The sequence below is a fragment of the Eimeria mitis genome, genomic scaffold (genome assembly GCF_000499745.2).
Source record: "Eimeria mitis Houghton genomic scaffold, Emh_scaff2441, whole genome shotgun sequence".
In the NCBI taxonomy this organism is placed as follows: domain Eukaryota; phylum Apicomplexa; class Conoidasida; order Eucoccidiorida; family Eimeriidae; genus Eimeria; species Eimeria mitis.
This window is the reverse complement of record NW_013570778.1, coordinates 8,174-8,508: the sequence shown is the minus strand read 5'-3', so window position 1 is coordinate 8,508 and position 335 is coordinate 8,174.

The following is a 335-nucleotide window of genomic DNA, read 5'->3' as shown; positions in this document are numbered from 1 at the left end:
ATTGCTGAATATCCTTACTGGGATCCGGTGAGATATAATTAGGGTTTAGGGTTTAGGGTTTAGGGTTTAGGGTTTAGGGTTTAGAGGCTCTGCTTGCTATAGCGTCCCGCCTGAGAGGCGATTGGATACAACACCGTTAGGGTTTAGGGTTTAGGGTTTAGGGTTTAGGGTTTTTGTTTTGCTATTTCGGGTGCAGTACACATGTTCTGGCGATGAACATCTAGGGTTTAGGGTTTAGGGTTTAGGGTTTAGGGTTTAGGGTTTGGGGTTTTCACTGCAGGCTACAAAAGGAGTAGACTTTGAGGGTTTAACAAAAACCCTCCAGCAAGCCCCAC